The sequence below is a fragment of the Panthera leo genome, chromosome B1 (genome assembly GCF_018350215.1).
Source record: "Panthera leo isolate Ple1 chromosome B1, P.leo_Ple1_pat1.1, whole genome shotgun sequence".
Lineage (NCBI taxonomy): Eukaryota > Metazoa > Chordata > Mammalia > Carnivora > Felidae > Panthera > Panthera leo.
The window spans coordinates 81,999,752-82,016,051 of NC_056682.1; the positions used below are offsets into that span (position 1 = coordinate 81,999,752).

Here is a 16,300-nt window from a genome sequence, read left to right on the forward strand (position 1 = left end):
GAACTTTGAATTTTTATGAGGTTTATCTTCTATGTACATCTTATCTTCTAGCATACATCTGTCTTACGAAGATATTCAGGGTAACTGTCATCCCTTGTTCATCAGGTCTTATCAGTCTGATGTCATCCATGTAATCACCAGGATGACCTCCTGGGGAAAGTAAGATGATAAAGGATTCTGTGACTAGACCTGGAGAGTTAATTAGCCTTGAGGCAAGATGGTAATGGTACATACCTATCCCTGCCATGTGTAATTGAAGGGCTTCTGTTGTTTTCTGTTTACTGGGATAGGGATAAAGAGTTGCTATATCTATAGCTGCTAATCAGGTGTTTATCAGAGTCATTTCTAAATTAAGCTTGCCTTATGAACTGAATGTAACCCCCCAATATTTATGTGTTGAAACACTAACCCCCAATGTGATGGTATTAAGAAGTGGGTCTTTGGGGAGTTAGTTAGGTTTAGATGAGGTCATGAAGGTAGAGCCCCATAATGGGATCAGTGCCCTTGTAAGAAGAGGAGGAGACTAGAGGTCTCTCCCCTAATGTGAGGATCCAGCAACAAGGCAGCCCTCGATAAACCAGGAAGAGGGCTCTCACCAGACCCTGAATCCATGGTCACCTTGATCTTGGAATTCCCAACCTCCAGAACTGTGAGAAATAAATGTCTATTGTTAAGCCATCCAGTCTATAATATTTTGATATAGCAGCTCAAGCAGACTAAGCCAGTTTTGGATAATCCACTATTATTTTTTTAAGAATGTCTTTTGCACAACCTAAATAAGAGAGTTAAAGGGGGATGTGATAAGAATCACCATTCTTATATCTTTCAAATCTTTGATGGTAGCATTAATTTCTGTGATTCCTCCTAGAGATTTGGTATTACCTTTTGTTTCCTATTGTGGAAAGGAGCAGTAATTCCAGAAGCTTCGCTTGACTTTCCTACATATATAATACATCACACAGGTCAGGAAGCTATTGTGAGATTTCTTCTAGCTGTCATTTTATTCTTTTTCTTTTTCTTTTTAAGTTTTATTTATTTAAGTAATCTCTACACCCAAAGTGGGGCTTGAACTCACAACTCTAAGATCAAGAGTCATATGCTCTTCTGACGAGCCAGCCAGGCACCAAGTATTGTCGTTTTTTTTAAGTCTGCCTACAGGAATAGGAAAATAACTATAGGATGTCTTCAAGAACATGCTGGGTCCATTGTGAGATGGACTTGAATCAAAATTCCATTTATCACTTGACGCTAATAAGTCCCCTTCTTAATAGTTGACCACAGTGGCAGTATAGGGCCCCAGAAAATAGCATTTACGCAGAGCCAGCATGCAATAATTCCTTAAGATATGAGTAGTTCCCTTTTTCCAGGGTACAATTATACCAGTAAATGTCAACAGAAAGGCTAGGTTCAATATTTATAGGATGGACTTGGGGCACCATCTTGGATTTCTTCCTTAGGTATTCCTGGTTTCTTCAGTCATGGGGTTCTTGTGCTTAGATCTGGGAACTGGGTTAGAAACATTGATTTTCTATAATTTTCACTTAGGTGAAGCCTCCATTTATCAGCCAAAAAAGTTTTTTTGTTTTGGTTTTTGTTTTCATGGGAGATACATAGAATAGATAAAACCATTCTGTCACTGGAGCCCTGCTTTCTATTGAATAGATCTATTCTTTAATCTCAGATCATTACTTACTGCCACATGGTTTCTGCTACTCTGAGATGGCCTTCTCCTTATTTAACTCACGATTCTATTTCTAGGGAAACATCTACTACCTTGATCTCTCGTCTGCAAAAGAATGACACTACAGTGATCTTCAATGTTTTGGTAAAGAGAGGGTCCTCTGAATCCTTTGAAGTCTCACAGGTAATGTGTGGGTAAGTTAGTCATTCATGTTAAATTTTCCCCAACTTTCCTTTCTCCAAAGTCTCTGCCTTGTATCAAGGAATTCTTAGTGCCTAACTTTAGTTAGGCTACCAATACTTTAGTTAAGGCTACCATTGAGTTCAGGTTCAGTTAAATAATTGAGCAAACACTTTAGGTTACTCCCAACTGTGAACTGGAATACTGAATCCAGATTCTCTAGTAAATACATCCCTGTTGATAAATTTAGCTTGAATGATCATTCTCAGAATTCATTCCCACAATTCTCTAGACTTTTATTAATACAATTTAACAAAATCTCCACACTATTTTGTTATCTAAGGTTTCTCTTCCTTAGTCATACTTTGTACATACATAGGATGTGACTCTTTGGAGTGAATAAGGACTAGAAGGGTGGACCATAAGAAGAATTAGCATTTCTTGCAAGGTAATTATGGTAGATGCAGTCACATTTGGTCTTTAAGCATGGCAGATTTATCTGACAGAGGTGGGGCGGGGGGTAACTTGCTAGACTGGAAAGTTCAGTGGGGCTTGTATGTTCAGATACTCAGACGTCTAAATCCATTCAAATGTTCCATTCCAATTCACCGTGTACCACTGTTTCCTAATTAATGTGTTTTTATATAAGAGACCAAATGAGGCTGAATTTAACCTAAGTTGTATTTTAGCAACCCGTCTCATCTGATTTTTAGTTACATCTGTCCTGCAGGTACAAGAGGTAAGGCGTTCATTTAAGGCAGTTGTTCTCGGACTGGTTCCTGGACCAAAAGTATTATCATCACTTTAACACTTGTCAAAAACGGGCATCCTCGGGCTCTGCCTTAAATCAACTGAATCAGAAACTCTAAGGGTTTGGATCCAGCAGTCTGTACTTCAACAAGCCTTTCAGGGATGCTTATCCATGTCACAGTTGGAGAACCATTTTTTTAGGGCCCTTGTAAGAGTTCTCTGATCCCTGGTGCACTGAGTTAAGAATTTAAAATATGGAGCTTGTCCTTCTCCTCCTCTGCTTCCTCCTTAACTCCTGAATGCAGTTAGAATTAGTCAACCCACCCCACATTTTGTTTATGTCTCATTCTCACCTAAGGGGCTGTGCAGCAGCCACCTGTCCTGCCAAGCCTTCCCTTTAATAGGTATTTCATTCTTGGCAAGCCTAATTTATCATGTATTGCCAAGGGGATTATCATAGCTTTCAAAGCCATGCAGGTGAGATAACCAACTCCAGCAGTCCATTTCTTAGAAATTCTGTTGCGTGCTGCCATACCTGATACTAATTACCTAATCTTTCAGAATTCTATTGCAGAGGACAGAATCCACTGTAAGTAATTTAAGCAACTGATTTATTACTGACAGAGAAGAATCTAGTTGTTTGGGAGACATGAGTTTCATACAAAACTTGGCAGCTTTTTTAGGAAAAAAAAATACAGCATCACAAATACAAGATTTGGTATGAAATTCAAAATTTATTCATAATGAGAAAAGAAATTGCAACAAATTATGAATTGTAAAATTGTAAAAGCTGACATTTACCACAAAGATCACAAAATCCAGTAAAGTAGTATAATATTTTTATCAATCAAATACTTAATGTATTTTTTCTACATTTTTTTGCCTTATACATGCTTTGATTGCCTCTTTATTTAATAATAATTTTGTAGTGTCACTTTTATATAGAGAATAAGAAGATAACTTAGTCCTTCCTTTGTTGTAACTGTAATTTTGTTTTATTATCGATAGTTTAGAAAATGTCTTTTATTGGGGTGCCTGGGTGGCTCAGTCAGTTAAGTGTCCGACTTCAGCTCAGGTCATGATCTCACGGTTCGTGGATTTGAGCCCTGTGTTGGGCTCTGTGCTGACAGCTTAAAGCCTAGAGCCTGTTTCAGATTCTGTGTCACCCTCTCTCTCTGCCCCTCCCCCACTCACACTCCGACTCTCTCTCTCTCAAAAATAAATAAACATTAAAATTTTTTTAAAAAAGAAAATTTCTTTCATCCTTACAACTCATTATTGATAATGCCATAAGTTTTTAGAATTATTGTCACAACTGGGAAAACCACTGTCAAATCTCTTTCCTGTATAAACTATAGGATTTGGAAGTTTGCTACAAATTAGCTTCTGGCTCTGTCGGTTTTAAACTTACTCCTTTGCTACTCACTCTTATTATGGTGATAATAAGATCAGTAGGACACTTCCAGACCTCAGTATGATCTCCGGATCTGTCCCCTCCTGTTACAAAGGTACGTCTTTTAACCCAATCTAAATATATGCCCACCTCAATTTCTTCTTAATTGGATCTCAAAAATGCCTAAGGCCATTCCATCAGCTCTAGAAACAAATGTAACTGAGGGGAAGTTTGAGAGGGAAGAGATAATAGCCTTGATTTAGAGTAGTTGAAGTATCTTACTTTTGCAATTTTTATAAAAACACCTACCAGCCAGCCAAGGGCCCCTGTGCAGTGAGGATCTCTGAAGCTTAAGCTTCACGGCAAATCCATCTCTAATGATAGGGTAGTGGATGGAATTATTAGTAAGATGAACAGACTCTTGGTTGAGCTTTCGGGTATGACGTCCAAAGTCTCACTACAGAGCAGATTACTGAGGCCAGCTATTTTCTGATCAGGAAGCTGCCAGCCATAGAACCAAACCACCCACTACCTTGAGCAGGAAACTGCCACAAACAGGAAACTATCGTGTCATCAGGAATCCCTTGCTGCCAGTTCCAGACCCACAGCAGGTCTGTAATGATTCACACTGACAGAATGGATGCACTGTGCCCTGTCTCTGAAACCTCACAAAATGACTATACACTAGGACCCCTGCCATCTCTGTCTATAAAAATCCAATACCTCTATGACCATGCGAGTGAACAGCAGCAGCATAAATGACAGGCATTTAGTGTCTATCTCACTTCCATGCTGAAAACCATTCATGACTCCCTTTGATTAGCCAAATCTAAATCATATGTGGATCTCTTGCTATAAGGAAGGCTGATAAATGTAGCTTCTAGGTATTTAGATACTGATTTACAGAAGGAGACACAAAAAGGAACATTGGGTAGATATTGCTCACTGGTGTACTGAATGAAAAACAAGACATGTAATAATAGCTAACATTTATTGAATACTTACAATGTTCTCATCCAAAAAAAAAAAGGTGGAGGAAAAAAAAACAAACAACTCTGTCAAAAGGAGAATGGATACGGGTTCGTGGGTTGTTCAGTCAGTTGGGCAACCGACTTCGGCTCAGGTCATAATCTCGAAGTTGGTGAGTTCTAGCCCCACATCGGGCTCTGTCCTGACAGCTCAGAGCCTGAAACCTGCTTCAGATTCTATGACTCCCTCTCTCTCTCTCTGCCTCTCCCCTGCTCATGCTGTCTCTCTCTCTCTCGAAAATAAATAAACAGTTTAAGAAAAGGAAAATGGATAAATTGATTATTCATATAATAAAATGCTATTCAAAGTTAAAATGAAAGAAGCTACAGGATTCGATAGGAATATCTCCTACAAGTATAATGTTGAGTTTATTTTATTTTTTTAAAGTTTTTGATTATTTATTTTGAGAGGTGGGGGGGGGAGGGTCAGAGAGAATAGGAGAGAGAGAATCCCAGGCAGGCTCCGTGCTGTCAGCACAGATGCCTATGTGGCCCTTGAACCCACCAAACCGTGAGATCATGACCTGAGCCCAAGTTGGACACTTAACTGACTGAGGCACCCAGGCACCCTATAATGTTGAGTTTATAAGAAGCAAGTTACAGAATGATTCATGAGAATGAAAGTGTTCATGTAAAGTCCAAAGCACAGGAAACCTATACAAATAGATATATATATAATAAAAGTATCAAAACAGGAGGGGCCCCTAAGTGGCTCAATGGGTTAAGCATCCAACTCAGGTCATGGTCTCACTGTTCGTGGGCCCAAGCCCTGGGTCAGGGAGGCTGCTTGCAATCCTATCTTCCTGACTATCTCTCTGTCCCTCCTCCACTCTCTCTCTCAAAATAAATAAAGTTTAATATATATATATATATATATATATATATATATATATATATATATGTGTGTGTGTGTGTGTGTGTGTGTGTGTGTGTGTATGTATATATGGGAATAATCACCAAATTTGGGCTGGTGGCTTGAGAATGATACATGGAAGTAGTAATTACTAGAGTTACGGGATTGTGTCCAGGTTTGTTGCTGCACAGTTCAATGCCAGGGGACACCCTTCACTTAGAATACAATGTGTCCACCTCCGTGGGAATCATTCATATTTCACTCTAGGAAGAACAGTGCCTTCTGCATAACAGTTGCTGGGCATGCCAGCCTCCAGTGTACTGGGAATGCTTTATGGTTTTTAAGTTTTGTGAGAAGGGTATACTAGTATTCATTTTAATATCCTCTATAAATTTGTATTTATAATAAAGTTCTTTAAGAAAATATTCTATGAATTATAATACAAAGTTCTAATTCTGTCTATGAAATGCTGTGTAACCTGATCTGGGAAAAATCATTTTTCAGACCTATGAATTCAATAGTTAAGCTCCACTTTGCAGTTCTTGTTCTCAGGATTTTTTCCTGGAAGGCTAGACACATACCATTTTTTCAGTGGTAGTCCTCATTTTAGCAGTTTTTTTGCACTGATGGGCCAAAAGAGGCTAAGAGAGCTAACAATAAGTATGTGATAAGTGATCCAGCTTCTAATGAAAATTTTTAAGAACTGACTCATGGCACATTTACTAAACACTTTGAGGTCATTGATTTTCATTGGCATTGCTGCTTGGACTCAGGATTCTGATAATTGAAAAATAATTTTTTAGTTGAATTTTTGTTCGTATTTTGCACCTTCACCTAAAATACAATGATAATCATTACTAACATTTATTGAGTACTTACTATGTACTAGGCACAGTTCTAAGTGCTTTATATAGACACTTAATCATTTAAAACCGACGCCTATTTTCGGAGATAGGTACGATTATTATCTTCATTTTACAGATGAAGAAGTTGAGTAATAAAGATTAAAGAATGTATCTTAGGTCACATGGCCAAAAAAGCGATAGAGCCGAATCCAGATATAGCTGATCCAAAAGCTTGTAATGTCCTATCTCTAAGACATACTTCCCTAAGTTCTTTCTGACAGCTCCTCACTCAGATGGTGCACTTCCCCCTAACCTCACCTTCCAGATTAATGCACCTTAAATATTTAATATCATAGAAGATATAATTCACATCCAACGAAGAAAGAAGTCATTCTGGAATATCAAGTTGAAGATTTGTCAGTTGATGGAAAGAGAAAATTCTAATGTTATTCTAGAATTCAATAAAATTTATACACACTCACACATGTATTAAATTCTCTTTCAAATGAGGATTTCTGAGTATTAATTTCATATTCACATAGTCTGGTGAATATAGCCTCTTACAAATTTCAAGTCTATCTCTCATTGTGTTTTGCAGTTTGTATAGCTGATTATTTGACTACTTCTGAAATTATTCCCCAAAGCTACATCGAAGAGCCCACCTCAAACATTACCATCTAGTACACTGATCAGAGAGTAAAACTTCTGGCAAGTAGCAAAGGGTGTTCGTGGAAATATTATGTTTTCAAAAAACAAACAAATATAAGCAGTGAGACCTAGGGTCCTAGGTCAAAGCTTTGAGGTATTTTGTGCATCATTTTCATGGGTGTGGGTCAAAGACATTCTATTTTAATCGCGCATTTTAGAGACATTAAAAATGATTTCTCTGAATGCTGACAGCAGAGGAAAACTCACAGAGGTCCTTTACACTCAACCTTGGCCGAGCAGCAGTAGCTGGGGGGAGGTGAGAGGTTGCTGTGGCAATGACCTGTATTACATAATGCCTCCCGTCTGTCCACAGATGTGTGAGTTTGCTCACATGTTTTATTAGATTTTTATTACACTTTTATACAACTCCAGCCCATCTGCATTTGCCAGCCGGGCTGCAGTTTCTAAAATACCTAATCCATTAGTTATTCCATATATGCAGATATATATTGACTATGTTCTCTGACCAAGTCTCTAGTGCCATTTGGGCAATACCCACACGTTGTATGGATATAATACAAAGGATTTGTAGGGTAGGCATTGCAGGCCTTTTGATGATGATGATGACGATGATGACGATGATAGTGAGACAACGGTGATGTCTGTCTGGATCAGCTCAGTGCCAAAGGCTTTAAATGAGAGTGAGTGTTCTGTGGTAACTTTAATCCTATTCCAGTCCACTCATGATTGGATCTACAAAGAGGGGAGACAGAAAACACAACAACAACAGCAGCAATAAAAACAAAACAAAGAGTTCACACTAAATTTTAATAGACAGGGTGGCAGAATTGAAGCGTTCTGATGAGAACCTCTTTTGGGCTGCAGACTGCTGACTTCTCCTTGTATGCTCACATGGTGGAAAGCAGGGAGAGGAATGAATCTCTCATGACTCTTAAAAGGGTGCTAATTGTATTCACAGGGACTTAGCCTTCATGACCTCATCTAACCCTAACCACCCCCCACCCCCCAAGGCCCCACCTCCTAATACCACAACATTGGGAAATAGAGTTTCAATGTGAATTGGGGAGGGAGGGGGGACACAAACATTCAGTCCATAGCAAACTCTATATACATTTTTTTTTTTTACTCATAAAATTGTTTTAAGCATATTTGTTCTTTGCAGCCCCATCAATAATTTGGCCTTGAGAGAACTGGAACAAGAGTTATGACACCAACGATAATAGCACCTTCATCAATTTGAGATGTCACTACCACTTACAGTTTGGCTAGCCTGGTATTAAAGTGAGACCATTTGTCCTCTACATGAGAAGAGCACTGTGTCTATCTTGCTCACACCCCAGCTCCCAGCATGATGCTGAGTATGTGGTAGGCCTTTAATAAATGTGTCCTGAGTAGATGATGGGACAGATATAGATTTTAATTGGGTGTGTCTTTTCCAGCTGGCTCGTAGTTACTGCGTGCTTGCTGACTGAATAGATTTCTAGTCTCCTGTCAACTTTAAATTTTGTGGTAGAATTTTAGTTAGTCATAACCATCATTCGTCATGAAAATGCAATCTTGGAACTTCTCTGAGAGCCTGAGAAAGCTTCATATTGTATAAGAGATTCTATGCTGGATAATAGTGGCTTTTCTTAGGCTGGATTATTCATATGGTTAGTTGGAAAGATCTGCATACTAAAGCAGGATGATTTTTATCTCTTGATTTCAGGATAGGATTTGTAGGAGACTGATTTTTTTTGTTGGTGGTGGTAGTGGTGGTTTTTACTTAAACTCAGAAAGCTTTTGGGCTTTTAATATCCATTTCTGGCAGCTCTCTCTCTTTCAATAGATGGAGTGTCTCTTCTTTCATAGTCACAGAAGGAATTGTTTCATTCAGATGCCATTTGTGAATATAATACATTTTCACATTGTTTGTCCCATTTAAAAATGTGTTTCACATATATTGGAAAGTCAAGAAATAATGTCCTCTCTTTTATATTTTAGCATGTGCAAAACTCATCTTGGTGTTTTTTCAGTTTTGTTTAAAAGGAAAACAACAACATCGAAGACATCATGAAATAGCATTCATTTGGCGTGCGGGTCCCTGGCTTTCTAGTTCTGACTCCATGCTTCTCTGTGCCAAATTCAGTCAGAAGGGGAGAAATAGTTTGCAGGTGTCATGGAATTCCAGTGTTTCACTTGCACTGGGTAACCCTGGGGAGGAGAATTTCCATATATGTAGCCAATGTTGATTTGTCTAAAGAAAGCATCCTTGAGTCTCAGGCTGAAAATAAGGTATTTGGTTGTATGAGAGGATGAGCCCAGCAGTTGGTAGCCCAGCAGGAGATTCTTCCCTGAGAAATTGTGATTATTTTCACATGCAAGGAGAGAGACACATGAATATCATTTTCAAACCTCTATCAGACTAAACACGCCAACCAGAAATACATCTACCTACATCATTTTCAAAGAAATCCAGTGGGGGCTTTGACAGCATGTGAGCTATTTCCATTGACCTTCTTTCACTGAATGTTTCTCACACTTATTTGCTCTCTATTTTCATGTTTATAAAACGTGTTCCCAAGCCCTTTAGGATAAAATCAACAATAGTGCCCAGGGCTCCAGCTAGAGATTCCCAGTGGGAGGGTCTGAACCTTTTGTTCCGGGGGATCTAATAGAGTGCGAAGCTGACACAGAAATGGGAGGACCATTCAGTGAAAATTAAAGTCTTTGTCCCTTCATTAGTTGAACTTGAACTTCACATTTCTGAAGTTCTACTAGGTTACTTTCCTCTAAAATTCTGATTTAATCAAGGTGAACAGGGAAGCTCATTAAAATCTTTCTCTTTTAAAGAGATTGCAGAAAAAAATCCCATTTGTCTGGTATAGCTAACATTCCTGATTTTTTAATGAAATTTTTGAGAAATTGATTTGAATCTCAAGTGTACATTATTCTTAATCATTAAAGAAGGTTACAGTTTTTTTTTTTTTTTTTTTTTTTTTTTAATTCTGTGAGAGACTTCATTTTATTTATCAGTTTACTGACTTTCTCAGCCTTGTTGGGAAAGGTGGAAGGTCAACAGCTGGGCCTTTATGTGATTAATGAGCTAATGTGATTAAATAAAATTTATTTTCATTACCTTTCATTTGGGGAAAACATGAAGGTGGGAGGAAACTTTTGACAGTAAGTTTTATTATTGATCTCTTGAGTTTCATGTCAGACTTGCTGCGTCTTATTTCTAAAATGAGCTTGTTTCTTGCTTCAGTTGACAGAAGAAGGTGAGAATTATTAAAATGCAGTGATCAAGGGTATGTAGATAGGTGGCTTGGGCATTTCTGTGACCTGGTCATACAACTCTTTTGTGTTTCCAAAATGCAACAAAAACTTATTGTCAAAGCCAGTGAAACTCTGAGATTCTAATAAAACAGATTCTAACCATGACGTAGTATCTTCTTCTTTTCATTGAGAATGGAAATTTCTCTTCTTTCTCCCTCTTTTACTGCTCCAGTCATCGAAACATGATCTCAGTCCTTCCCTATGCAAAGTGAAGAATGGTATCTTTTGATGTTTTATTATATTTTTTACATAACACACAACTCCCTATATTATTTGTCTCTGAATGTGCAATATCTTGCTGCACACGTGCAGGAAGTAATAAAGACTCCATAAGACCCTCCGATTTTAAGTGAATTAGACATGTAATAGGCTGTTACTGTTTTATTACTCTGATCAGAGCAGGTGTTTAACGTAATGGTAGTGAATAGGGGAATGAACTATGAACATGCCATTGGGTAAATTGACATCAAATTCAGATTTTATTTATTTATTTTTAATGTTTATTCATTTATTAATTAATTTTTAAATGTTTATTTATTTTTGAGAGAGAGAGACAGAGTATGAGCAGAGAAGAGGCAGAGAGAGAGAGAGACCCAGAATCTGAAGCAGGCTGCAGGCTCCGAGCTGTCAGCACAGAGCCCGACACAGGGCTCAAACCCACAAACCACAAGATCATGACCTGAGCCAAAGTCAGATGCTCAACCTACTGAGCTATCCAGGTGTGCCCAAATTCAGATTTTATTTTATTTATTTATTTTTAATTTTTTTTAAACATTTATTTATTTTTGAAACAGAGAGAGACAGAGCATAAACGGGGGAGGGTCAGAGAGAGAGGGAGACACAGAATCGGAAGCAGGCTCCAGGCTCTGAGCCATCAGCCCAGAGCCCGACGCGGGGCTCGAACTCACGGAGTGTGAGACTGTGACCTGAGCTTAAGTCGGACGCTTAACCGACTGAGCCACCCAGGCGCCCCCAAATTCAGATTTTAAAAAATGAATTTATATACACTGACTTATCTTAAGCCAAAAAGAAAACAAAAAACAAAAACAAAAACAAAAACCCCGCCAAACCAACAAACAAAAAACTTCAGAAAATGTTTGGGGGAATACCTTTATCTGCCCATGGCAGACTCCTGTGGGAATAAAAAGGGGAATAAAGCGTAAGGTCTGGCTCAAAGAATCTACTTATAATGGAGAAGAGATATTGAGTTATAAGCAGCTGTAGCAGGAGGCAAATTCTTCCATTTCTTATGCCTCTACTCTGATTCTACCCAGAGACCCCCAAATTCAGATGCCTACAAGGAGCATGCAGGTAAAAAAGATTAGTGAAACCAGTGAAAGCGGTAGCTAATTGAAGGACATTGTAAAGGTAGCCATTGCTTTTCAGTTCCCTCTAATTATTGCCAAATGAAAGCATGAGACCAGTGTTGTAATATCTTGTAATTTTTCAAAAGAAGCTGGAAATTGATTTTTTTAGGTTTATTTATTTTTGAGAAAGAGACAGAATGCCAGCGGGAGAGGGGTAGAGACAGAAGAAGACACAGAATCTGAAGCAGGCTCCAGTCTCTGAGCTGTCAGCACAGAGCCTGACGTGGGGTTCCAACTTAAGAACAGTGAGATCATGACCCGAGCTGAAGTTGGAGGCCCAACCGACTAAGCCACCCAGGCGCGCCGGAAATGGATTTTTTTGGATGAAATTTCCCATTTTTTACGTATTGTCAGATAACACTTTTTAAAAACATTGTGTAGGGCAAACAAAGCTCATTTGTTGGCTCAGTCCAAAGCAGGCTGCCATTTGTGATCTCTGCCTTTCTCCCTGTCTTCTGGTTGACTTCATCCATTCCCATGGGGTTTATGCCTATCACTTCAAATTAGATATGTTTTGATAGCCATTGGTGCTTGCTGGTCCCACTTGGGTAACTTCTGAGGACATTTCTTGGTCTCTCCACCGTTGTCCTTCCTGCCCTGAGGAGGTGTTGGTTCAAGTAGCATTGATCATTGTTGAGGCTGGTCTGCAAGAAGTATGTACAGGATGTCGAAGGCATGGAACAGAGACTCACCTCGCCTGCATTTGCAGTCCCAGTGAGAGAACACTGACCTCAAGCCCAGCTTGGGCTCATGGGGCTTGGCTGGGAAGGACACCAGTCTTGCGCCAGGTACTGAGAAAAGGCTTGTGATTCTTTTTTTTTTTTTTTTTTTTTTTTTTTTTTGAGAGAGAGAGGGCACAAATGAGTGAGGGCAGAGAGAGAGAGAGAGAGAGAAAGGGAGAGAGAAGTGGGGCTCACCTGAAGGAAGTGGAACTCGTGCTCACCCAAAGCAGGGCTTGAGCTCACCTGAAGCGGGATTCATGCTTTCCCTAATTGGGGTTCACCCAAAGTGGGGCTTGGGTTCACCTGATGCGGGACTTGAACTCATGAGCTGTTAGATCATGATGTGAGCTAAAGTCAGATGCTTAACCAACTGAGTCACCCGGCTGCCTCAAGGCTTGTGATTCTTTAGGCATTCCCTGACCAAGGTATGTATTTCTGATATGGACTGCAGTATTCTCATGGTTAGAACATATACATAACCTTTAATTTTCTCCTCTATGCTAAATTTCCCTCAAATAGACTCCTCAAATTCTGTAACTCAGAAGTTATAGCAAATAATCCCAAATCTTCAGCTTTCACCATTTTTGTAAGCTGTATACCTGGTGCACACATCTGTCATTGAGCATGTCCAAATTAGGATTTTTAAAATCTCTCTCCAACACACTTCTTTGGTGTTCTCTCTTCAGTGAATGTTACTGCCATCTCCATTCATGCAGTTAAGAAGTGTCTTCCTGTATTGTTTTCTCAACTCTGTGCATAATCAATTAGTAGGTCCTGGTGATTTTTTCTTCTACCCTCTCCTTTACATCCTGCACCATGGCCCAAATTCAGATATCCATCATTTCCTGCCTGTAAGATTGCCAGCTTGCACTAGATTTTTTTCTCCAAGCAAGCCATTCTCTTCTCTGCCACCAAAGACTTCTTCTAAGATGCAGTTCTTTCATTATTATTACTCTTTTAATTTTTTTAGCATTTATTCATTTTTGAGAGACAGAGAGAGACAGAGTGTGAGTGGGGGAGGGACAGAGAGAGAGGGAGACACAGAATCTGAAGCAGGGTCCACGCTCTGAGCTGCCAGCACAGAGCCCGATGTGGGGCTCAAACTCACGGACCCACGAGATCAAGATGAGCTGAAGGTGGACACTTAACCAACTGAGCCACCCACGTGCCCCTAAGATGCAGCTCTTATTATGTTTTTCCTTTGCTCAAAACTTTAGGGGTAGATCCTTACAGTTATAAAATTCGAATTTCCTAGCTTGGAACACAAGCCCTTACCATCTTGACTTTAGTTTTCTCCAGTTTTATCTTCCATACCTTGACCGTAACTATGTATCTCACCCTGCAGCTGCACCTATTTGCTTTTCTTTAAATAAATCAGCATTTTTAACATTTCTATGTTGTTGTACCTGCCATTCCACAGCCTGAAAGGCTCTTTCTGTGTGTGGGGCTCCTTCTCACACTGGGAAAGAATAATTTCTTTGAGAAAGTCTCTGAATTCCTCAGGAGACTTAAAAGTTTCCTTCTCTATTGCCATACTGCCTGGCACATGCTTCCATTATTGGCTCTGATGCATTATATTATAATTTTTTTTTAATAAATGAGTCAATATCTTTCATGACTGTACTGGGTTAACTTCTTGGGAGGGACCAGCTCCTTGGAGAAACTGATGAAAACTATGAGCTTCACTTCTCCCACAGAAAAAACACTTGAAGATACATGCGAAATATCACATGTAATTTCAGAAAAGTCAAGATCTCTTTTAAGTTCCTCAGTGGGCTCCAAATTAAAAAAAATCTTGTCCAAGAAGATAAGTCTTTGAAGGGCAGAAATGACCATTTCCCATCTTTTCATTATAGCTAATAGGTAGTTGTGTTGTTACCTATTGCCACAATACAACTGCCTAACAAACGACCCCAAAACTTAGTTACTTAAAGCAATAGCTATTCACTAGCTCCTCGCTGTGTGAGTTGGCACTTAGTGTGTTTTCAGTTGGGTGTCTCTTCTGCTCTTAGCTCAGTCTGCACAGGCACATGTGGTCAGCCACGTGTAGTTCAGGTGGCTCTGCTTCATCATCTGGAGCACCTCCGCTGTCTTCCATGTGGTCTGTCATCTAGCCTGGCCTTCTCCTGTGGGGTCGTCAGGGTCCCAAGTGACGTAGTACAGGTAGGCAAGACTTGCTAAGGACTAGGCCTAGAACCTCTGCACTATCATCTCTGCTACATTTTATTGGCCAAAGAAAGTCCCAAAGCCAGTCCACGTTCAAGAGGTGGAAAAACAGACTCTCCTCCCTGGTGAAGTGAACTGCAAAGCCACACTGCAAAGAGCAGATAGGCATAGGAAACAGGGCCATTTTTTGTAATCCATCTACCATAATAATACAGTAGTATTCTCAAAAAGTTGTTGAATAAAATTTGTTAGAAATGGACCCCAAAGTACAGAGAAAACAGATAAGATGAAAAGAAGTGAGGAAAGGCATTCTAAATAATGAGAATGATATAACTTTTATGAAACCTTCCCTCTGTGGTAGGTTTATGTGAAGGGAGAAGTCAGATAAAAAGAAAATAATGTAGTGTTTATTTATGTCATTGTTTACTTAGTCCCAGTATATTCCAAAACAGACTTGAGAAAACTTACTTATGAAAGCAGAAGTATATTAAATATTATAAGGGAAAATCTACATGTACAGTGTTATTTCAATATTAAAGTGTTATTGTGGACTGTAGATACATACTTTGAATTCTTTCATGGACAGCATTTAATACAAAGAAGAAAAGAGCTACATAGTATTCCTATGAGTAAATGAATTGATCTCTGTACTCTGAGGAGAACAATACCTAAATCATTCTTATGGATGAATTTATCTTGTATTTCCTTGCCTTTACTATAAAGAAAGGGCTTTCTTATCTGTAATCTTGGTCTTCTGTATCAGTTTTAGACCATTTGCTTTTTCTTTCTTTATTTTCTTTCTTTATTTTAATTTTATATTTTTATTTGAGGGAGAGAGAGAGAGAGTGCTCAAGTGGTGGGAGAGGGGCGGGGGGGGGAGAGAGAGAGAGAGAGAGAGAGAGAGAGAGAGAGAGAATCTTAAGCAGGCTCCACACTCAGCGTGGAACCCATTGAGGGGCTCGATTCCATGGCCCTAGGATCATGAGTGAAAATCAAGAGTCTGACACTCAGCTAACTGAGCCACCCAGGCACCCCATAGAACATTTGCATTTTAAATGAAGAGCAATACATTTCTTCCTAACTGATTTCCTAGAATTTTTAGGACAGTGTTCTCTAAATTTCTTATCCATATCAGTGCTCACTTTGGCAGCACATATACTAAATTTTATACCTGTTATCACTAAAAATAATTATGTATGAACAAAAGTAATTTATTCATGAATTATATATATATGAATATATATATATGTATATATATATATATATATACTATTTACTGATATGCACATGATAAAACATAGAATAGAAACTAACATAGGCTTAAATGAGAT

The 16,300-nt window shown here is 38.9% G+C and overlaps 1 long non-coding RNA gene across 3 annotated transcripts in view; it reads left to right on the forward strand.

Annotated features, from left to right (window-relative positions):
- The window catches only part of LOC122217825, a 149,146-nt gene that overhangs the window by 52,241 nt on the left and 80,605 nt on the right, over positions 1–16,300 (forward strand). For 2 of the 3 annotated variants that reach the window (XR_006201694.1, XR_006201695.1), the window contains exon 3: positions 1,759–1,864. This is a non-coding gene — a long non-coding RNA (uncharacterized LOC122217825). Of the gene's footprint in view, positions 1–1,758; positions 1,876–16,300 lie in introns of all 3 variants that reach the window. The other variant, XR_006201696.1, reaches the window with a different exon arrangement.